This window comes from Ursus arctos, unplaced genomic scaffold (assembly GCF_023065955.2).
Source record: "Ursus arctos isolate Adak ecotype North America unplaced genomic scaffold, UrsArc2.0 scaffold_37, whole genome shotgun sequence".
Taxonomy (NCBI): Eukaryota; Metazoa; Chordata; class Mammalia; order Carnivora; family Ursidae; genus Ursus; species Ursus arctos.
This window is the reverse complement of record NW_026623053.1, coordinates 14470308-14494877: the sequence shown is the minus strand read 5'-3', so window position 1 is coordinate 14494877 and position 24570 is coordinate 14470308. Positions and strand designations below refer to the sequence as shown.

Sequence of the window (24570 nt, the reverse complement as noted above, 5' to 3'; positions counted from 1 at the left end):
CTAATTTAGTTTTTTGTTTTTTTGTTTTTTGTTTTTAATCTTTGAATCCTCTGACAATAATAGCCAGTCTATTGCTTCCTTTCCTTGCTAATAAGTTCGGCTTATAAGCATTCTGTCCCGTGGCTTTGAAAAAGTCACAGTACCTGTTCTGGAAAGAGGATTTTCCTAAAGCTAAGGTAGCCGCTGTGTTTGGGCAGGATCCCCTGCCCTGCCACACCCTTGAGTCTCTGCTTAGAGTATGAGAGCGAGTTCACATCCGGGCGCTCATGAAGTCTTTACAGAGCACTTCACTATGTGGTCACCGTGGAAACTCTAGACGACTTTTATTTACTTGTTGGGTTTTTTTCTTTTGTTCCAGAAAGAAAGAAAAACAAACTAGGTTGCTAGGAAAGAAGAGATGAAATCACCACATAGAGGTTTACGAATAAGGAACTTACAGAAGATTCCTACTATGCATAGACAGGGGCAATAGACACCGTTCTCATGACATATCATTGTGAACTTGTTACCTGAAAAGTGACAGGTAAGCCATGGCTTGGAAATACTTGTCCGCTCAAAACTGTATTCTAGTCACACTCCTGACTTCTTCATATGTTTCTACAATACCCAGCTCCTGGTGATTGCGTTATTGAAGGGATTTGGCCACAAAAGCCTGACTTCCAATATAAAGAAATATACTGTTTATCATTTTCACGATGGGGTCCAGGACAGTATACAAATCGGGCCTATTCTGTTAACTGTTTCTTTAGTGGGCACTTTGGCTGAGGTTTCCAGCAGGCCATGGTGCATATACAGAAAAAGCACTGACATAAGGAGTATTTTCTATTGCTCTGTGAAACAGTAAGCACCACACACAGCAGAATTTGCAAGTATTCTTATTAATTGGACTACACTGACCAATAATAGTTAAGAGGTAGGCCATAAATTCTCCCTGTAGATTTTATATTAGATTATGACACCGAATGAAATGTAATAAACAAATGTTCTTATCATGATATCTAGCTGACTAAACAAAACGTCTAAAAGATTTGGTAACATTTTTTAAGGAAACTAGTATTATTGTTTGAGAGAATAATACAGCTTCTTATCTACGGGCAGAATATCATGCAAAATTTATTTAAGAAGAGTCTCTTTAATTCATTGATAAGTATTGGTTTCAAAAAATGCTGCATGAACTTCTATTTAAGGTCAAAGCAAAATTATTTAAGAGAAGAATGTGAATCAGTATTTTTGCCTTCTCATTAAGCTTTAATCTGAGATAGTAGGATTTTAGATTTATGCATACATATATACACACATGTTATATATATGTAAACTCCTGTAACTTGCTTTTGAGTCCAACAATACATCTTGAATATCTTGGCATGTCAGCAATACAGGTTTATCACGTTTTTTTCTAAGTAGTATCTTATACCTTACTGCATTTAACGATTTCCTTATTTGAAGGAACTTTCAAAATTTGGGGCAATTACAAATAACACACCAATGGATTCTCTTAACTTTCCTGTAGTGTAAAATTCTTAAAAATGGAATTACTTGGCCAATCCTACTAGATGCTGCCAAATTGTCTTTTTGTCCCCCAAATTATTTACAAGAAGGTGACAGAACCATGCAGTCCCATCAGTAGTAAATGAGAGTTTACTTATTTACTTTCCTCATGTTCTCACCAACATTGGATATTATCGCTCTTTTCAATATTGGTCAATAATGGCAAAAAGTTTCAGTAATCTCTATCAACTGGTCATCTATATTTATTTGGTGATATTCTTATTCATATCCTTTGACTATGTTCTAACGGAATGTTAATCTTCATGAATTGTTGCATCTCTTCATTTGGTTGGATCTGATCCTTTGTTTCAGGTGTCATAAGTATTTTCTATCAGCCTACAATTTGTCTTTTAACTTTTTTATGGTATCTTTCATTGTATGTAATTTAAATCTTTTAAATAATTACCTCTATCAGTCTTTTATGACTCCTGGGTTTCTTTCCTTAGGAAGCCCTTCTCCACTATGGGAAAATAAAAATGTTCTTCTCTAATTTTCCTAGTGCTTACAGTTATGTTCATCATGCTTAGTTCTTTAACTCAGAAATTAAAGAATTAAGGAATGCTGTTAACTGCATTTCTGAGGTTCTGCATGCATACCCTTTGTACAATTGAATTTCTTAAATAACTCCGTATCCTTTTTCAAGTTGATTTTAAAGTGTAAGCATGGTTCTCTAGGACTATGAACCAAAGAACTGTGGGAGTCAACCTAGACCAGGGAAGGCTACTTCTTCTTTTCCTCAGCAGAATGATCAGATCTTAGTTTTCTACTCTGTTTTTAGGAAGGAAGGGTTTGCTACATTACAGCACAATAATTTTTCAAAGGGAAGGGAGAGAATAATACCTACTTTTATCTGTTATTCTCAGGGCTGTCGGTAGTAGGGACTAAAGGCTCCTGTGCAATTATTTCATTTATCGTAGACTTCTGCTTACCTAGCAGTTGCACAGAAAGAGATTTTTCTAGAGTCAGAGAGGCTTAGGTTCAAATCCTGGATTCAGACACTTATAAACCGTATGAGCTTGGGCAAGTCCTTTATTTTCTCTGAATTTGGGTTTTTGTTTGTTTGTAGAATAAGCGAACACCTATCCTCCCAGGATTAAGTGAAGGGACACAGGCAAATTGCCCAGCATAGGCAGCCACAGTGCAAGATGTGTGCTCCGTCTCCTGTCCGCCGATGCTCCCCGAACTTGTACCCAGCAGCTCAGAGAGAAATGGATGAGCAGCTATACACTGTCCCAGGAGGAAAAGAACGTTCAACCTGTAGTTAATAGCCAAGTGTGACTACAACTGGGCCAGAGGCTAGAAAGAGGCCAAAGAAAGAAGAAATTAAGACTGGACAGAGGTTTTCTTTAAAAAAAGAATGGACGTTTAGAAAGATCAAAAGATTGGAAGTTCAATAATGGAGTGGGCTTATTCTACAATGATTTTCTTTTTTTATTAGTCCCTTAATCCTGGAATTTTGGTCTTACTGAGCTGAATTTTACTCATGATTTGTATTAGTCAAAGCCGTGTCTCTGAATGGGCTTGAGTTAATAAGCATGACTGAGAACTAGATACATGGCTGAGATTCCCTAACATTTGCAAAGATAAATTAAGACTGAGAACACAACAAACAACCCGATTAAAACAGGCAAGAGACCCGAGAAGCCAATACTTCACTCAAGAGGACATACACATGGCAAATAAACACAGCACAAGATCAGCAGCCATTAGCAAAACGCAAGTTAAAACCATGATGAAATACCACTACATACCTATTAGAAGAGGCTAAATCAATTTTTTAAAAAAATCCTGACAATCCCAAGCGCTGGCAAAGAGGCAGAACAACACAGTTGATGGAAATGCAAAATGGCATAGCTACTCCGGGAAACAGTTTGCCAGTTTCTTAGAAAGCGAAATTCACATTTACCTTATGATTCCAAAATCCTACTCCTGGGTATTTGCCCTAGAGATATGAAAACCCACGTTCATACAAAAGTCTGTGCATGGATGTTTATAGCAATTCTATTCACCACTGCCAAGAAATGGAAATGGAATCACCCCAAATGCCCTTCAACGGGCAAATGGATAACCAACTGTGGGACAGCTCTACAACGGGAGACTCTTAGCAAAAGAAAGCTCTGAGTTACTGCTATGAATATTAAGTTCATTCTGGTGAGTGAAAGAAGCCAATCTCCAAAGGTTACAGACCGTATGATTCTATATTATATGACCTACTCCTAAAGATTAAAAAAAACAAAACAAAAACAAAAAACAGTGAAGGCGAACAAATCAGTGGTTGCCAGGGTTTGGAGGAAGAGACACAACGGGATGGCATCAGGGAGTTTCTGGGGGTGATGGTAGTTTTCTGTATCCAGATTGTGGTGGTGGTTACATGCATTTCAATGTGTGTGAAAATTTGTAAAAACACACGCAAGAGGATTCAATTTTACTGTATGTTAACTTTAAAAAATAATTTTTTAAAGAGAATGAAAGCACAACCTATATGAAGACTCACACTTCGTTCGAGGGGCCGGAATGAGTTCCACTACATACAAAATGGCCCTAGACCAGCACCTTCTTCTTTCCAACTAAAAGGCAGTCTTTCTCAGGTGCTTCACACTCACGAAAGAATAACGAAATGCAGAAACCAAAAGAACTCTTTTTCTCCGTTTGTGTTTTTCCAGAGCCAGTTTTATCATGTACCAGTTAGCATCACCATCTTTCTACGCAGAGAATATTCCCCATGCTTCCCGAACATCCTGCAAAGTAAGCCACACGCGGCCGCTCACCCCGCTCTGATCTCCGCCTGATTCTTGGGAGCTACTGAACATCAGATCACCAGTAGCTAAGCTGTTACTACATGATATAACCTCTCCTTCCCCTCTACTCCCATTCCCTATTTTTTTGGAACAAGTTGTCTTTAACCCTTGGACCCAATTTGAAGGCAATGGAAATAATTAAGACTGACATTTCTAGGGTTAAACGTCAAGTAGGAGAAAGAGCTGAAGAAGGAAATTCCCCAGCTTCTTAGTAATGAAAAGCTGAGGGTATGCCTTCTGTGGCTGTCTGTGAGATGCTTTCACATCCGTGTGTCAAGGGTTTTTCAAACTGACAACTTGCAAATTTGAAATACAAAAATGCCCAAAGCGATATTTTAGTGGCTCAGGGAAACTCTTGTATGGGAAAAAGAATTCTAAAGTGAAACGTCTCTTGAAATCACACAGGGCCTGACCACGATACTCTAATTATGCTAATTGCTTCAATGCCCTTGCTTTATTTATGCTGAGCAGCTAAGATAAATAAAGGAAAATTGCTTTGGATCTAACTGTATTCATATCAGAATGCAAACTAGCCTGTGTTTGTTATGTGATTGCTGATCTGTTTACACTAAATTCTGCAGGTAATTGCAGTTTTGATTGCACATTTATTTCTAGCTGCACAGGTCCCAGGACTAGGTCTGTCTGTTTTTATAATTAAACCGTTTTGTAATATCTAAACTCACTAAAGAGCAAAATGATGCTTTAAGAATTTACATATTTTATGCATTAAATATAATACTTTGGTGAGCAGTGACAAAAAGGAAAAAAAGTATGTTTACCACCAAAAAAATTGGACAGCATGTTCTGGATTTGAAGAAATTCGAGACATCTGTTCCAAGGCCTGTTCACCGAATGGGACAGATGCCTGGCGCATCCCTGTAATCTGTTCTTCAGCACATAGTTTTTGAACTTTCAGTTGCAACTTTCATATTAGTAAAATATGTTGAGAGCATGCTGCCACTTGGTGATCCCTAAGACAATGGGACAGTATTTTATGTCCAGGGTAATGGTTGTGTTCTCTGTCCCTTGCCCAGGAGCCAAACTTTACAGAGCTGACATTGTCATTGCTTTCTGCTCTAGACCACTCTGCTGGGGGTGTTGACTCTGGTCACTGGTCTTAGCTAAAAATTCAGTTTTGATGACAGCTTCCTTTGGAGTCCACCCACAGCTAACACATACTTGGGGGGGGGGCGAAACACACACATACAGAAAAACAAATCTTCCTTCTCTTTGGATGCCCATGACTTTAACATCACAAAGGAAAAGGAAGTGATACTGTCACCACTACAAATGTAGGACGGTGTCACCTTTGCATCGTTTCTTCATCCATCATCCAATCCTGAAATATTCATTCAGTCTGCCCTACTTAATGGAAAAGTTAATATCAGTCTATACAGACTAGCCTGCAAAGCTTCTTAACCTAGATTCTGCTCACGAAATATCTACTATTATGAGCTTATTTTGTCTAAAATACCCCTGAGGCATGTTCTCAATAAATACAGAGTTTTAGCACCCTGAAGGCGTCTCTGCCTTTCTTCCTTCCAAGATAAAGGAAGTTAGGGAAATGTTAAGACACCCAAAGCACCTTGAGTAAACTAAGGTACCATGAAGGAACTGTAATTTTCTTAACCCCAGCAGATGGTTATCACGATACCATTGTGCTGGAGCACAGGTGAAGGAGCACGGCCATTAAAGGGCTTCCGAACCCTTCCATCACTTACAAAAACATTTAACCTCAGTATTAAAGTGTTCATATCTTCCTTTGTGCAGCTGCATTGTCTAGGTAGAGATGTGAGGAAGCAGAAACAAGAACCGAACGAGAAATCTAAAAGTCAGCTCTGTGCTTGAAAGTCGGGTGCCTCCTATCAGCTACGTGACCTTGGAAAAGCTGAAAGAAAAATGATTTAGCTCCTCTGCTCCTCACATTCCTTGGCACCCTTACAAGGCTGCTGTGAGAAGTAAAATGATAGGACACGTGACCACTATTCAGTAAGGCACGTGGCACTCAATAATGATCAGTTGTTGCCGTTGTTGCTTATATTAGAACTTTAAAATCCTGACTGGTTTTCCAGGAATTTCAATCAGCACATGGGATCTGTGGCCGGCGTTCATTAAACTATTACAGGACACACGGACGTTGCAACCTACCATCTCCCTTGCTGGTCCACTGAGCAAATGCAACTTTCTCATAGCCTCATCCAGGCCACTGAGAAGAGGCTTGGATCAGACACATTTTTGCTGACAGAAGCATGAAAGATTTCGCAGAGGGCTTACTTTGAAAAAGAAGTTTTGTTCACTTGGCATCCTCCAGATCTGCAGACGCATTAGGTCTCCTCCCTCCTCTCTGTCAAGTCCTTATACTTGATCATAGTCTATTGTTGCATTTATCAACCTCTGCATAATTATTTATTAATGCTCCTATATTTCCCACTAGACTGAGAGTGTCCTTAAGGCAGGGGTGGTGTCCTATTCTTCTTTTCATCCCTACAGCATAGCATCTCACATTCCCTTGAAGGGGAAAAAAAAAAATTATTGAAGACAACTGGGGGATTAAAAAAAAGACATTGTTTATTAATAAAAAGATGTGGCAGATTTTAGGACCAGGATGTTAGCTTTCCTTTATTTAGGACAAGATGAAGATGCCTGGATTCCTTGGGGGTTTCTGTTGAAAGAGCCACAGCCCCCAATTTTTTTGCTAACCTCTGGCAGGCAGACGAGGACCCAGCATTTGAAAGTGCGTTAAGACCCAGCATTGTTCAAAGGGAAGCGCTAAACTCTTGCCCAGCTAAAAATGTAATCCCCACATTCCAAATCCAAGTTCTCCTTGGTCTTCTCTAGCGAACTCTTGGAAACCAGTTAATAAATTAATGGGAAAGGAGAATTCTGTGAATCCATCCTTTCCATTTCATCCATAAATCCTGATTTCACATGAGATGTGACCATGCATTTCTTATCTCAGCACACTTACTCAAATCTTTTCAGTTTTCAGTACCTCACAGTTAGTGTGTGTGTACATGTAAACTCATGTGCAGAAAGAAATGGTACTTTTTTCCAGAGAAAATTGTAAGTCTCAGTGAAATGACCACTTTTCTGAGAGAAAGAGATAAGATCTCGACTTATTTTGTTACAGGGACCTGTTAGAACTGGGGCATCAACACACAAATCATACGGTTGCGCTGGGCAGCAATTTCTTCCTATGATAATAAGTCTGGATGGGGGCTCTTGCTCTGACGGATATCACAAGGTAGGTGGTGACAGGTTATAGGCACAGCTTGGAATGGAGTCAAATTCCACACCTTGCCCACCTGGGGAGTACTTGGAATACAACCTCTGAAAATGACTTATGCCCTAGTATTTGCCTCAGCTTTTAGCAGGGATGGAGAGTGGATAAAGAGGGGAAAGGCTGTGAGTGGGGAAGAGGGAATGCTAACAGCTGGAAGCCCTGAGGTGGTCAAGAAGCTTCCTCCTCATCTCCGCATATAATGAGAAAGGCATGGCTAAACAGAACCTGAGTATTTAAGTCACAGGGACTCATCAGTTTCCTAAGGACAACTATGGGATCCACTCTTTTTTTGCAGTAGGAGCTCGGCACTCACCAGATGAAAGCAAGGTCTGGAAGAACCTCCCTTTCACAACAAAAATGAATGAACAGTAGTTGGTGTCAAATGCCTAATTCATCAACACAATGAGGACTGAAGGGCTGGGGAGCCTAGTGAGGCTTTCAGAGTCTGCCCTTTAGGATATGCTGCCTTGGCTACTTCTCTTCAGCCTGAACACTCTGCCTGGCTCTGCCAAGACGAAAATTCTGACCTGGATCCCTAGGTGAGAGGTACTAAATTATTGAGTCTCTGAAATGAAGTTATTTCCTACACTGCATTTGCAGGATGCCGTAATATATATTCACTAACCACGGGTTTGATTTTTTTCTCCTGATCTCATTGCTACCTGTCCATATATTGAACCGCAGGAGAACCCTATTCACTGATCCCCCATGACTAATAAGCTGTTTAATTCACCAGGGGTTTCCTTCGTTACTTTGCAGGATCAGCCTGGAAGAACTATAGAAGCTATATGAGTATACATATTAAAGCCTCTTTTACAAGGGCAACTCTATACTATAGTTATAGCCATGCTCTATTTCAATTACATTGAAAAATCTGCCCAATATGTTGTTTTTCTCTTAAAAAAAAAAAGGGTTGCAGAGTCTGTGTAACATAAATGATTTTACAGGAAAATGGAAAGAAGAAAATTTTATAGGGTTTTCTTTTTAACTATGTAAATAACTTTAGTATATTGTAAGTTTATCTACTGCTAATTCCTGCTCAAGACTGTTAGCACCTTCAAATCCAGCTTAAGTACAAGTGAAAGGAAATCATTTACACCCAATGGTTCTGGAAAGTCAGGAGTGAGGAAACACATTTCAGATACCCCAGTTGGGTTCTAAGTCTGGAGTACTGGTGGTGAAATGACGAGTATTCATAATTCATAATTATGAAACTTATGTCAAACTGTGTTTGTCATTCATTGATAATTATTTTAATTCTTTTTAATCTCTTCCAGTTTTTTTCTCTTTTTTCATTTCATCTTGCTGTTTCTCCCTTTCTTTTATTTTTTCCAACTTGCCTGTCTCTCCATTTCATCTTTGTCTCTTCTCATTTCTTCTCATCATGGTTTATTTCCCCATTTCCTCTTTTGTAATCTATCATTTTTCCCTCTCACTATTAGTTATCTTGGTCTGGTAGCTGAAAATGAAACAAAACAAACAGACAGTTCTAGGCTCCTGAATCTTACACCCACTTTCAATGTTACCTTAAAAATTTAGGTGTATTTATGCATTAATAGTCAATACTTCGGTTAAAAATTTTTAGGGAAAACCTCCCCTCCATTAATGGGCTTCAGGTGCCCTGTGACTTGAAGATGTCATGAAGCTTCTCCCCTTTGAAGATGGGCAGCTGACTGTCCCTAGACTTAAAGAAGTCACAAATGTAATAGGGTCAATTCTTCTTGGTATAATGCAATGACACATCATATAGAACAAAATTCACAGAAAGAAATGAATCAAAACTATTTGCTCTGTGGAGCCTCATACTGTGTTCTGATACTCCAGGAAATAGGAACTAAATTGAAACAAACTAAACTTATACCTTCTGGTTGCAGAGGTATATTACTGAGAATTTTTAATGCTTCTTAAAAACTCCTCTTTACATAAAATGAAATTCTCAAGATATACGAATAAAATAAGGTCCATCCAAATGTAGCCTAGCAATATTATAGGGTATGATGATTCCAAATATTGTACTTGTTTCACTGTTTCCATGCTAAGTTGCAAAATTACAAAACATCCATGTTCTCAACTCTTAATTACATAACCTTTGAGATTCTCATGATCTTTTAAAAAAAGATAACTGAAAGACTCAAACTTTAACGTTAAGGCAAAACTAGGATATTGATCCCTTCCTTTCAGAACTTTCCCCCTACATTATGAATATTATACTTAGTACAAAAACAGTTCCTATACTTTTTTGAGAGTAGTCAGATATTCAATATACAGATACTATTATGGGCTGAACTGCATCCCCCTCACATTAGTATGTTGAAGTCCTAACCACCATTACCTTGAAATGTGACTTTATTTGAAAATAGGGTTGTTGTACATGATCAAGTTAAGATATTGGTTGGGCCATAATCCAATATGAATAGTGTCCCTATAAAAAGGGGAAATTTGGATGCAGACATAGACACAAGAAGAATGCCACATGAACATGAAGGCAGAGAATGTAGTGACGCATCCACAGGCAAAAGTACATTGAAGATTGCTGCAAACCACTAGAAGTTAAGAGCATCTTGGCATAGACCCTCCCTCACCTCCCTCAGAAGAATCCAAACCCTGACAAAACCTTGATCTCACACTTCTAGCCCCGGAACTGAGACAACACATTTCTGTCACTTAAGCCACCCAGTTTGTGAGTTTTTTTTTGTTGTTGTTGTTGTTTGTTTTGTTTTGTTTTGAGAAAGAGAGAGAGAGAATCCCAGGCAGGCTCCACACCCAGTGCAGAGCCTATTATGGGGCTCAATCCTTCAACCCTGAGTTCATGACCTGAGATGAAACCAAGAGATGGATGTCCAACTGACTGAGTCAGGCTTGTAATACTTTTTAAAGGCAGCCCTACCAAACTAATATGGATTTCATCTTCCTAATAAAGGAGGAATGATGATCACCAGGGAAGAACCAAGAGCTCTGGAGTCATGCAGACTGGGTTTGAATCTAGGTTCTGCTTCTTACAGGTTAATTGGGGCAAGTAATTCTTTGCATGTCAATTTCCTTTTCTGTGAAATGGAGATAATGGTATCTACTTTATTAGGTTGTCAAGAATATTAACATGGAACCAATTTTTGAGTGTTTACTACATATACATGTACATGTGTGTGCTGGAATAGGGTGGTGAACAAAACAGATCTTGCTCCTGCCCTTGTGGAGCTTATAGTTTGGTAGAAGGGGACAGAAAAAACACATTTACACACACGTACACATATGTATTAAAACTTAAGTGTTATGAAGGAAAGGAACAGGGTGTAACTGTGGAGTGTTAAGGGGGCCTTGGAGAAGATAGTGCCTTCATGGTTAGACCAGGCCTTTTGGGGAAAGTGACATTTAAGCTGAGAACTCATTGATAAGAAGGAGCAAAACATGAGAAGATAACCTAAATCAAGTTCCCAGTATTCTATCTGAATTTCAGTAGGTATCTGATTAAAGACTGTTACAGTTCTTGGCCATTCTATGTCTCATACTAGGATCTGTGTGTGGGGACACAAGAGTATCCATCGACCTGGCATTCAAGGTCCTCTAGGACATTTCTTTCTATCCTCTTTCTCTTGTCCCAAGATGTAGGTCTGTTGTGGCTCCCGCCCCAAAAGGTAGGCCCATCTCTGATCAAAGGCAGGCACCGATCTACTTTCTCTATAGCAAGAATTTAGTTCATTGGTCTCCCTGTGGCCAGAGTCTTTTTGTAATACACAAGATTTCCTCTATTCCTCTAGGAATATGACACCGGATCCAAATTCAATTACTACTTTCTGTAACCGCCAAGATATTTAGTCCCCAAGCCTTGAGCCCTGCTGTCTTCTCTTTCAACCCTCATCACATACCATCATCACACCCAACCAGCCAGATCCATTCATGGAGCATTCGTGAGCTTGGACAAGAATCTCCTCCCTCCTCTGGGTCACTAACACGCAGAGTCTACACCTTAAGTATTTCAGCCTGCCATTACTTACTTACTGTTATGTGTGTCTTCTCTCTCCTACTGGATTATAAAGAACTCTGAGGGCAGGGTCTTTGTCTAACTATCTTGAGTGCGGAGAGGAATGTGGTGTCGTTCAGAATACGGCTAGAACTTAACTGCCACGTAGTTCATGGACATTCTAAGAAGGTAGCAAAGTTAAGGAAGACATACCAGACATAATTAGTAAATGTGAGTCTTACATATTTCCACATCACATATGGATAGAAAACATTCAGATAAGGAATAAGAAAGGAGCATGTGCCAATTAACCTCTCTTTCATTTCTCCCACAGAGCAAACACTTCATTCATTGTTTATTTCAGCCAACACCAAACACGTATGTGGGAAAAATCATTTTCCTTCACTTTCTTAACACACACAGTGGTGATGAATATAAGCAAAGGGTAGAATGGGATACATGCAGTAAAAACAGCTGATGTCCTGTTTCTGCTCAGTTTTGCTATAAAAGACAATTAATATATATTTTAAAATGTGCTTTTTCTGGGCCTGAATGTCTTTCTCTGGAAAATGGGGGTACTTTTTCCTACCTTGATCTTATTTCCAAGAGCATAAGATGAATTTGTTATGCCCACCTCAGTGCATAGTGAGAGGTAAGAGTAGAGGTGTTTTTATTATCTTGCTATAATACAGAGAAGGTTGTATCAAACTATTCCTGCTATGCCGCTACAGTTATTCGGAGAGGAACATTTCTCACCCACAGGGATGCAACTACATGACTGCATCAAATTGAAGGTGAACCCTGCAAGGTGGCTGAGGCAGTTCAAATAACACAGGCCATCAGGAGAAGACTTATTTTTTTTTTAAGACAAGAAATAAGGATTCTGATCCAGTATTCATAATTACATTTACTGGTCATCTGAAATATGATGATATTTCATCTCCTGAAATGATCTCATACGTCACATCAATTTCTAAAGAAATTCTCCCGTAAATAATTTTGTCTGCCCATACGTTTATGGATTTTTACCACAAGGCTATGTCAAATACGAGCACTTAATTCAGAGCAAACACTACGTGCGTGTGTGTTTTTAAAGGCTTCTAAACCATATTAAATTTTCATTCATATAGGTACACAGAGACACATATTAAATAAACCCTCCGCAAGAGGAACCCGGCTAGCAATGCAGCAAGAGATTTCCAAAGGGCCGAATTTATTACAAATTAATCAAATAGGTAAGATGGATCATAATGGATATTCCAGCCAATGTAAACCGAGAGAGAGAAAAAAAGCACCAGCAGCCAGTCAAGAGCCAAATGTTTCTGTTTTGATTTATTTAGCATTTCCGAGATGTTTCTTCTATGGGGAACAATATGCGAGGCATTGGAAATTCCGAAGGCACATCTTTTGTGTACCATAAAAATGTGCTTCTAACCTACAATACCCTTATAGAAATACAATTCAATAAGAAACTCAGTTGGGAAGATGTCTCAATAGAACAACATGAAAAAAATGGTCAATACAAGAATGATTTACTTTACTTTTACAAGGGATTTTGATGCTGCGAATAGAAATGCCTTTGGAACTTATAAAATCCAGATAAACAGAGAGCCACAGTTTTAATTCTTATACATCTCTAATGTGCCTTTTTTTTTTTTTTAAAGCAGATCATCTCTCTAAATCGTCACTTCTATCAGCCCATCGCTTGAGCAGTGTTACAGCACTCAGCCCTCGGGGCAAAGATAAGTCTTCACCATTGTCATTTGTGGCACACACACATTCAGCCATATCATGCTGAATGGGAATACAGTACTTTGCAGAGGCAGAACCGATTCCTGCAGAATATCCTGAGATACTTATCAAGCTGTTAAAGGAGACATCAGTCTTTTGTCTGTATTGCCCTTGACACATCCTCAAGGAAAGTATCTGGAAATTCTTTGTCTTCTGAAGAACCCTCGGACCTCTCAGGTCTAATGTAGGTTAAGTGCTCCACAGCTCTCCCTAGAATAGAAAAGCACCTTGGCAACTGTAGTCGGGCTTACTAGATACAAATATAATCCAAGTGCTAATTCCAAAGATCCTATTGCTGGAAGGAAGCAGCAGCAAAACGCCGAAGCTTCAGGCAACGTTGGCCTTGGACAGAAAAAAGCTGGAATTCTCCCCTAAAATTTATCCGATACGACAATAACCTCTAAAAATCCAACAAGGGTAAAATGTATAAAGGTAAATTACCACATTATCATCCAATTATCATTGCTTGTTTTGTCAAGGGTAAATGACTATCTCGCAGCATTCGGCGTTGGCTTATTGATTCGTGTGTCCAGTACCCAGGGCCTCTCTCGTGCAGCGGCCCTCACCTTGCCTCCCGCTCAGGACTGCTGTCGACGCTGACCATTTTATTACACGCTGCAGGCTGCGTGCAGGTCTCCCTGCCCATTCTAGAGGCATCAAGCGAAAACGGATACGTTATTGGAGATTCTTGGGCACTGCCAAAGAAGTCATTGTGTTGCTTTTCTCCCCCCCCCCCCCGAAAACGCAGAAAAAAATCACCATGTTTAACTGTTGTCATAATGGAAACTTGATTCAATTCACAAACTTGAAATGGCACTTATCACTTCCTCATCTTTCCTGCCTGTTTCATTCTCTGCGAAATCATCGGACAGAACTTTACACAAATCTCCCGCGGATAAACATTTCCAGTTTCACTTTTTTTCTTCCCACAGATAAATCACAGTAAATGTGGAATTCTTCTTACTTCATCACAGATTTAAAGAAACAAAACAAACCTCCCTCCGCAGATTAAACAAAACAACCAAACTCAGACAGCAAAGAGGCACGCACCACATCTGAGATTAATGGACCCACATTTCATCTCAAAGTGCTTTCTTGGCATAAACAATACATAAGGGTCACCTTATCCACCACTGAAGTGTAGCCCCCTCGGAGGCACAGAAACTGTGTAACAGAAGAAGCACTCAGTCATTCTTGAGGGCAAGGCAAGGCAACCTTTTTACTCTACTCGTAGCTTGGAGTTTCAACCTTGATCCAATCTCCTCTACTCCTTCTACAAGTTGAAGATGGAACAGAGCAACTAGACGGGAACCCCTTTGGATTCAGTGGATCGATCCAACAAGCTAATTTAACCAGAAGTAGGGGAAAGATGCTGGAAGAAGAGACAAGGCCACTGGTGAGTCCTCAGAGCTGAACGGGTCTCCACTGCTTTTCTCCCCCCCAACCAGTCTGGACACAATCAAGGTAGGGTGAAGCCCTGCATTGGTGGGATGACTGGCCCTTAACTTAGAAATGATTATCCCAAGAAAATTAACTGTTAAGCTCAGTGGAGCCACATTGGGTGACTGCAAAGGGGGATACTGGCGTTGTTTGAATTCACACAAACGTGGGGGTTAGTTATTTCAAAATGTACAGTTGGCCAAAGGGAGTGACTGGAGGAACACAGGTGTATATTATATCTGTGAGGAAGATATGGTATGGAACATTCCTGAGTTGTCATTTTCCAGGTACTTCTGTTTCAAGTACCTTATATCTCACTTAATCCACCAACAATCTCACAAGATCTGTATTTGTACTATCATTTCCATTTTACACATGAACACAATGAGGTCTGGAAAATTTAGTGTCCTGTATTATGTCGCCAGTGGTGGTAGAGCCTGAATTAGAACCATATGGTTTTGACCTCAAATTCCATGCCAGCCCCACCCCACCATTCAACCCCATGGTGAAGTCTAGGGAAGCTGGTAGGACTTGGGCCTCTGGAAGGTAGGCAGCAGATGTCTGTGAGGGTCACGAGCACATAAGCATGGCAGAGACCCAGGAAAGAGAAGAGGAGAGCTGAAGGAAGCTGGGGACCAGGAGAAGAGAAGAAAAAGAACAAATCAAGCTGAGAGAAGGCCTGAGCATTCCAGGATGGCAGACTGGGAGAGTGAGGCTGAGAAGGATCCGAAGGGACATGAGCACGGAAGTAGAGTGAAATCAAAGCACGCCAACTCTGTTGGGATGAGGCTGGTCGGAGACTTGACTTGAGTCACCAGGGATGTGCAGGAGTTAGCGAGAGAGATGAAAAAGCTGGAGGAAGGGGCATTTATTCCAGGTTGAGGGAATTTAATTTTTAGCAAAGACATGCTGACACATAAAAAAATCCGTGACATCTATGTCCGCCCCGTGGGTGTGAGTGGAAAGGAAAAAGGGATCTAGAGCAGAGTGATGGGGCAGTGTGATCGAGCCCACAGCGCTCTTGCTTTCCACTCCCGGACTTGGAGCCCTGGCTTGATCTCGAAGGCACAGGACGAGGAGGGCTCGGTAGGTCAGGCTCCAGAGTCACCTTGATGCACGCTTACACGAGCACCCCCGTCCTAATAGCAAATTCAATTATTCACCCTGAAATTGAAAATCCTTCTTACCCTTCCCATCAACTAATGTACTGAATCCCGTTCCCCTGTGATTTATCTTCCTTCTGGCTGTTTACCCCCAGGGCCTCTGCATCCACTTATGAACAAGCCAGTGGAAAACCTCCCAGCACAACAAGGCTGTCCGGCTGCCCATGCTGCCTGCATCCTCTCAGCATGTAGACACAGAATATAGGGGGCACTTAATTGGGACTTGATATGTCATTTCGTGAAAGCATTCTTCAGCCATTTCATTTATTACTCCCCAAGTGAGTGATAGCATCTTTTGCTATCAGTCAGGAATTGCTTCCTCTGGTTTCACTTTATAGTCTCGGCACACGTTGGATGTTCGACAGCTTCCTGGGGCTGGGAGGAGGGCGCTATACTGGCTTGGCGGGTAGTGTGCTGGGGAGGGCCAAGGGTTGGGAATTAGATATGTTCCACACATGACACATTTATCTAGGACCTACTGTGTGCCCAATGCTGTGCTATGTGCTGGGAATGGAAAGGTCAATGAAAAACAGCTTCTCTGTGTGACATTAACAGATGCTCACATCAGGCCTGGGGGTGGGCGCGAGATGGGACAATATGTAAAGAGATCATGGTGATTTGGTGTGGGGAATGCGGTGAAGAGCCCAAGCCCTTGGTACCATGGGGCACGATCAAAGCGCAAAGAAGGGGTGATGAGCTAACGGGGCAGGATCCAGAGGCTGTCAGAGAACTTCTCCTAAATGAAGTAATAGATCTGAGTTAAACCTTGAAGGAAAAGCTTTACCAGTAAAGAAGTGGGGGTGCTGAGGATGGGAGGGGCATCCCAGGAGGAAAGAACAATATAAGCCAAGGACCGGAAACATGAAACAGCGAGATATCCCTGGGAAACTCTGCCCACAGCTCCCTTAACTACCATATTGGCAGGCACTTCCCTCAAACTCTGGGCTTCCATAACTCTAGTATATTGTAAAGGTCTAATGACATAATTCACATGAAAGTCACGCTATAAACTGTAAAGCACCATGCAAAGGTAATATATTTTAAGACTGTCATTTCGATAGTCTTTTGGTGAATTGGAAATAGACTTGAGGGGAATCTTTGGGAATTGAACGGAGGCTTTTTGCTAGAGGTTGTTGACCTCTGTTTTAGGACAAGTAGGGAGGAACCCCATCAGAAATCCCATTAAGAGAAACAAAATATAATTACCTGATTTATAAGTGGGCCAATATCATAAACATTAACATGTTTGTGTTAACTCTCCCAGAACCACTAGGGGCTTTTCGGTGAGCACAGGAAGTCGATAACGAATACCTAATCCAGGAAGCCACAGCAGTGCCTCCATCAACGGTGTCAGAATTGTTTAATATTTATTCACTCCCTCTTTTATATTCAATACAGTCCATTCTTCTGCCATGGTCGATGGTAAACTAAATTATTCCATGCTGGGAGACTAAGACTGGATACAGAATACAGGGGGATGAGTTGAGAGAAGGAAGAAATCTTTTCCCGCAGCAGCTGACCACGGTGCCTATGCTGCCTTCCTTATGCTGAAGAAGCCCTGCCAGCCAGGCAGGGAAGAAACAATTAGTAAAATTCTATGGTAATTCTCCAGAAGAATTCTTAGTTTAATCAAAATTATCACAACCACCTCCATAATTTTTAACTAATACGATTAAGGGCTCACTAGATACCGAGATGAATTCTACGGCTTTGCACGGACACCCATTCAATAAGCACAATCATTTTAGGAGGGACTTACTATCATTAGACCCACTTTACGGATAAGGAAAGTGAGGCTCAGAGAGGTTTTATAACTTGCCCAAGGACTTCCTCCCACAGGGGAAAGAACTGAGTAGCTACAATCTATTCCATAGTATGTAGCTTTATTGGGAAAATGACAGGACGCCTTGCATTCAGTCAGCGGTAGAAGAATGCAAACAGACCAAGGAAAGTACAGCTCTCTCCTGTTTAAATCCAAAAGGCTCCTTTGAAACCCCCCTTGAAAGGAAAGAGGAAATATTTACGTGAAAGATTTTCCAATTCTCTCAATATCTATCTTACTTTATGGTATTACACGTAGTAACTGAGGAAAGTTAAACACACAGGCTCTGGGAAGATGGTGTCAAACCCAACTTTGCCACCGACAGCTACGGCGAGGTATGTAACCCTGGGGAAGGGTACTTGGCCTCAGATTTCTCATCTGCAAAATGAGCTTGATAAATACTCACTTAGCAAACCAGCGGAGATGCTATGGGGAGTCCAGTGTGTGTGTGTACATTCTCTCATACCTCATAGAAAGTGTGAAATAAAGGCTAGATACAGTTATTGTATAACTTTCTTTGTACTTAGCACACAGTTACGCATCCACGTCAGTTATTAAACAAGAAAAATCTCAATGTGCTAGATCAGTCTTTGGGGACATGTGAATAAAATACAAAGCTGTTTAAAAACAGAGAGAAAGAAAACGACAGTTGAGGCATAAGGGGCTAAGAGGTGATCTATGAAGAGCAATAAATCCTGGAAAAGTTTCTGAAAGATGCACTTATAGGCACTGGTAACAACAAGAGAACAAACCAAAAAACAGGACTATATGTTTCTTGAATTAGAAGAATGGTCCAATGCAGGGGTCAGCAAACTTATCTGTACAAGGGCAAATAGGTAATTATTTTAGGCTTTGTGAGCTGTGTGATCTGTTCAACTACTCACCTCCAGTGTTGTGGCATGAAATTAGTATGTAAAATGCTCAAGTGAATAGGTATGGTTTCATTCCAAAACGTTTATTTGCAAAAATCTGGTGGTAGGCTGGATCTGGTTGGTGGGGGCTGTAACTTACTGTCCCTTGATCTAACAGAACTCCCATTAATAACTGCGATTGGTAAGAGTTTTAGTACCAAGGTCTAGGAATGATTTTATACACACACAAGCATCTGTATGTATGTGTGTATGTATATAAATACACCTTTTAAAAATAATCCTTATAATAACGCCACTCTGATACATTTTCATTCCATGTATTTCCCTGAGTGGAAGGGAATGGGAAGAAGTTGTAGCCAGAGTGCAGGAAATTGTATCCAGCTTGGGATATAACCCAGGGGTATGTGGTGGATATGGCAGTAGCTATCCTGTATGTGTGTGTCTGCACACACACACACACACACACACACACACACGACAGCCGAAAAAATATAAGAATAATTGGCCCGATGATACCAGAACTAAAGGAAAAATGAAGAGATCGGTGTTTTTGTCACTGATCAGCTGTGTAACCTTGGGCAAGTGAAGATCTCTGCACTTGAACTTCCTCTTTATGAAATGGGATTGGACTAAACAGGAAGTCGCTTTTAGCTCTAAACATCTATGATTCTAAAATATTGAACAAAAGATGTAACTGTGGGGCACTTAATATATCCTACGGTATTTTCTACAGATGATTTAGGAAAGTGAATTGAGTCAACTAGAACTGTCATGATTTTAATTGGATTAAAAATGACTTTAATGGGTAATTTATCCAGTAGTTTATAATAATCATATAATTAAATAATCATGGGTATGTCAGTTCAGTCTTAAAGGTTCTTAGGAGAGAGTGGCAAGTTTTCAGAGGAAGGTACAATAAGATCTTTTAGTCACTTGACAGAGTTTTATTTCATGTTATATTTTCAAATTTAATTTATTAAATTTTGTGGAACTTTCTTAATGAGGTGAAGTAAAGTAACTTATTTTTAACTTCTCAGGAGATTTGGTTTCCTAATCAGTTCACTTCAGCCTTTTTAAGGGGAGAATATTCACCGAAGGAAGTGACATAACTTCCTTCTGAGCACCAAAATCTTCTCAGTGAAGTTCCTTCATCCAAATCAATCTAATTGTGAAGCAGGTACAAGAAGCATGGCCCTTATTCATGACTCTGATCACCTCACTTGGCTGAGCGTCTGGCAACTTGGAGATCACACTGTGTATCTACTTGAGAGGGACAGGAGGTTGGATTTACAGACAGAGAGGTGAGGGACAAGCAGCCTTTTCTACCCACAGCTCCGTCGACAAGGCACTATTCCTTCTACCTGAGGTTACCTCTGCACACCTTTCAGCTGACCTGCAGCCCCTTGTTAATTCAATTCTGAGTATCTCCTGAGTAGCAGGAGACAATAATGCAGTTGTGTGAGTGAACTAACGTCCAACAGGGATTATGCTGAGACCACCAAGCTCATTTCACTTGTGACCTAATCATATCTCAAACCGGCCCCCTGTGGATATGAATTTATTAGAATGAAGAATTCTTAAACAATTACTCTTGAGCCTGGGATACATGCTTTTCATCAAGCCTGGGCATGTAGGACTTCTCCAACTGGTTCCAACCACCCCACCACCCCCTCCCAATCCTTTCTTCCCCATTCACTGTGGTTAGGAAAAAGAAAGCGTGACTTTTCACAGCAAGTCCTGTAAAAATCCGGAATGTGAGCCTTTCTTTGTCAGACAACTCTGGAGCAAATGCTAGGAGACAAGAACGAAAGAACCACTTGCCCATTCAGCTTAAATCTGTACTCAACTCTTCACTCATAAGAACATAATCTTCCCTACTCCCTGGGAAGGCAGCAGAGTTTAGTGGAAATAGGACAGACCGCAGTGATGGAAAGACCTGGTTTTAATTCTGGCTTTGCCGTTCTTAGCTGCGTGAAGTTGGGCAAGTTACCTGACCCTCGAAGCTACAGTTCTTCATTTGCAGAAAGAGGGTACTAATAGTACTAAAAGCATGATGCAATTAAAGTACCAGTACCTATTGTACTCATAGGGCAGTTGTGATCATTAAAAGAGAACAAATCAAAGTGTTTAGTATAGTGCCTGGCACATAAGTACTTAAGAAACAGTAACTTTTTTTATCGTGTTGTTATTGTTAGTTTGACTACCTTATAATAGAGCCCTAATTTGTTGGCAAGAAGGGTACTACAGCTAGTCTGTGTGTATTGTTCACTAGGAACTCATTAGAATTTGAACAATCCTAGTGTCTCATGATCTTAGTTCACAAATATATCAAAGTGAAAAGTATTTTTCAATTTCATGTTAAATCTGGTGACGAGTATGCTTACCTAGTCTAGGCACTATGGGGCTGGGTGCCTTACAATCCTCCTGCCGGTGGGTGAATGAAGCCTAATTCCTCCTTTTCAAAGCTCTACCACTGACCAAATAGAAAGACAGTCGTGCTAGGGAGACTGGCCTTCTGCCCATTTAATTCAAGCTAAAACTTCTTTGTGCTGGAGAGAACATCAGAATTACAAACACACTGGGGTAACAACTCCTTTTTCATTAAGAATCTACCTTGAAATTAATTTTCAAAACTGTCTAAAATTAGAAATAGAATTCAAAAAAATTTTGGTCATATAAAGAACACTTGACTGGATTTTTTTTTTCTTTTCTGTAAAATAAGGACATTTCATGTGATATTCTTTCAGGCTGGTGCCACCTTTATCATTCCATAAAAATATCTAAATCTCCACATAATAGTTTCACACATATGAGAAGTAAATTCCTTGCCTAGCTATAGAAAAACGCAGGCTGTTTTGTTTCTGACCTTGCCGCAGAAGAAACCAGAAGTTCTTCTACGGAGAGAGAAATACTTCTTAGCACACACAGGGACACACCGGAAGGCAATCCCCACATCAAAATGCTGCTAGAGTTCATAACTCAAATTTCTTTATCCTGTAGCTGCTCAGGGACCCCATTAAATTGTTTTCCACAAATGCCATGAGGCTTGAACCATTTGTTATAACATTTGAGTCATTTATAAGATATTTTGATCCGACAAATCTGGAAGTAGCTGTCTAAAGTAAAATACATGACTAATGTCAGCTTCATCTTGTTTCAGATCAAAGCAGGAACACGGTGGAGTCCTACAAAACTTTTCTAGGGTGTTCAATGGATTTCTTTATTTTGGTGTGTCGGCAGGAAAGCGACGCGCCGTGTCACAGACTATACTCTCCTCACTGGAAAAGAGAAGCTCCACCAGTTAGATGTGAGAAGCTATTTACAAACTCATGGAGTCAGCCAGTTTAATCTGAAATTAAAAACTAGTGTGGTAGAAAAATGCTGAAAACAAAGAAGGCACAGTTAACATAGAAAAGAAGTCTAAAAATATTCAGCCCAGTCTTTCTTCAAGCTTACGTGGTTCACTTCCTGCAGAAGCATCCTTTCCATCACAGTGGTAATGAGAGGGACTAAGAAACCAGTGGAAGATCTGTTAGAAATGAATCCCTCCACAGAGTGATGCTATTCAGCTCATGCTGGGTGGACCAGCAGCCTGAGTAGAAACTGGACGCTTGACCAGCCACATCCCAGACCTGACGGAATCAGAATTTAGGAGGGAGGGACCCAGTAATTGGGTTTTAACAAGCCCTCTAGGTGGCTGATGCATGCTAACGTGTGAGAAGCACAGAAGCACTAGAATCCTCCAAGAGCAAAAATGCCTGCTATCACGGCAAGCCCCCTATAGAAAAAATTTAGTTCTCTTCCTGCAAGAATGAGTAGGCTTGCTACCAAAGCATGCCTCCACCTCTTTGACCCTTCTTCAGTTCAGGAACTCCATTTATTTCCTCTAGCACTCCCGGCAGACCTCACTGGCTACCGGTGAGCAGGACTCTGTTCATTATAATCAAGTCTTTAACCATCACTTTTTTTTTTAAATGCACAAGGAACTGGTGGCCATCACTTGTCTAACCACCAAAGATGATGGAACAGCACACCCAAGAATCATGCCAAAAATGCCACCCAACGCACCTTTTAAAATAGAGATTTGTATGGTATTTTATGTCCTTTGATCTTCTTTAGAAATTTGGCCTTTTTCATATTGATTAAACAGCAATTTTTCTAAAATAGCTTGTAATTGAATTATCCAGTGGAACATGCCAAAAGGGATCAAAAGTGATGGAAATAAAAATAGGAAGTTGTGTAATTTACAATACAAATGATTTGGTTGCTGTGGTTTTGATCAAATCAAGCAAAGCAATAAAATAACAGGTGATTGAATTACATGGAAAGATAATGTATTAGATTTGAAGACCCTGATACTTCTTGGCAAAGTCTGTTGAATTCACAACTGTACTGTCTGCTTCTCCCCTGGGAGATATGGCTCTCAGGGGGGTTCCCCCCCACTCAGGAGACCTGAATGCTGTGAATACTTTCTTTTTGTAGAAAAATAACCTCACAAAATGAAGGAAATATGAAATGGGGGCGTTTCTGGTAAATTATACACTCAGGACCGTCACAAAAACAACACAAAACCCCTCAGAATTGCTGGAAGTACCTCACTTAAGAAAGTGTTTAGGTAAGGGCTGAAAACTCATTTACCCCTCTCCCCCATGCCTAAGTGACCACCGAAAAAGAGAACAGGGGGGAAAAATGGATATTTGACACATTGATAAAGAACACACAAACCATCAATTGATTGTGTGAGGGTCCACCTTTTGCCTTATCATTTTCTAAATACCTTATTAATACGCTAACAAACCTACGTCATTCACCTCAGAGAGGACAGGTGGCAATTCCCCAGCAAGCCCAGGCTAGACAGAGTCCAGCCAAGAATCCGTTACACACTTCACCTGAAAGGATCAAAATCTCCACACACACAGAAAATGCAAACTCCGCTTGCCTTACTCAGGGCTTTCAGAAGCAGACAATAACATTATTTACACCGTGCCCGTGTATTATTTCCAGAAAATGAATTCCTATGACACAATGCGGTTAGTCATGGCTATGAGGAACCACATGCCCTTTTCAAAGTTAGGGCTGCTACCTGGGCAAAGCCAGCCCCCGCTCCCTGCCCACCTCCCCCTCCAGGAACTGGAAGTGATTTAATTTATGGCTCTGGGGAGAAGGAGGGAACTTTTGGCTACCGAACTTTCCAGACAACCTCTGAATCATAGAGGCGATTGTGAAAGCGTCAGTAAGAAATAGAAGCCTTGAATCCCTTTCCTGGGGTCTGGTTTTGATGGATGCGGAGGCCCCTAAAGGGTGGTGCAGACAAGGTGTAAGCAAACACGTTTTAGGGCACAGATTTTGAAAATTGAGTACCACTGTCCCACCTGCTGTGCTTCATTTCAGAATCCACAGCCGTCATTAGCAGAGAACAAACCGCTTTTCCAACCGCACACTGCATCGCGCTGCTCCAGCTCGTGCTGGAAATTGCAAAGCTCTTATGGGGGAGCACGTCCTGAGAGTGCTCTCTCTTTGGCAGACCTTTCTGATTTTTATTATCCCGGGGTGTGCTGGGGGAGGGGAAGGAGAAGTGTGCGCGCACATAGGTTCAGGATATAAAAGCTTTGGAGAGTAGACCTTAGATCTGACGCTATGTTTCCCGTTTAAAAATAAATACGCAAGGTCAACTCAGAAATCACAACAATTCTTTCTTTAAGTTGAATTTGGCACAAAAGAGCCTCCACTGGACAGTCATAACCATAGACCCAATAGGCTCTTCGAAACTCTGTCTCACAGACACAGGGAGTCGTGAGGACCTGGGAGAAGTCCGGCCCTCACTGCATGGCTGAGGAAGGTCTCCCCACATTAGTTCTGTCAGCTTGCTAGTGTACAAAAGACCAGTGAAATGAA

General features: G+C 40.8%; 1 protein-coding gene across 1 annotated transcript in view; it reads right to left on the bottom strand.

Annotated features, from left to right (window-relative positions):
• NPAS3 (neuronal PAS domain protein 3) overlaps positions 1–24570 on the bottom strand; it is an 816434-nt gene that overhangs the window by 253711 nt on the left and 538153 nt on the right. The window lies entirely within an intron of this gene.